Raw genomic sequence first — 504 nt, 5'->3', positions numbered from 1 at the left:
AGTATCGTTTTTGTCCCCAACGTTTGGGGTAAGTCCCAAAGTTGTCCCTATCGTTTTAAAATTGACTCAATGTTGTCCTACCGTTAGAGATCTGTTAACAGAATTGACGGCGGGACAAAATTGAGACGATTTTAAAACGTTAGGAACTTAAATAGGACGAAAATGTTAGGGACAAAAACGATACATAGAAATAAATTTTAATTTTATCCTTCAATAATATCAAATTTTTTTGTACATAGTATTCAATTATTTTTTTAATCACATTTAAGTAAATTACACTTAATCATATTACTTTCATTCTAAATAAATTTTTTTTTATAATTTTACACGTAAAGTAATGTAATTTTTTATAAATAAATAAATTTTATATTTTCATTCTAAATAATGTAATTTTACTTTCATTACTTAATCATATTACTTATAATTTTTTTTATAATTTTACACTTAAAGTAATGTAATTTTTTATAAATAAATAAATTTTATATTTTCATTCTAAATAATGTA

The sequence above is a fragment of the Arachis ipaensis genome, chromosome B07 (genome assembly GCF_000816755.2).
Source record: "Arachis ipaensis cultivar K30076 chromosome B07, Araip1.1, whole genome shotgun sequence".
Taxonomy (NCBI): Eukaryota; Viridiplantae; Streptophyta; class Magnoliopsida; order Fabales; family Fabaceae; genus Arachis; species Arachis ipaensis.
This window is presented reverse-complemented; position numbering follows the sequence as displayed.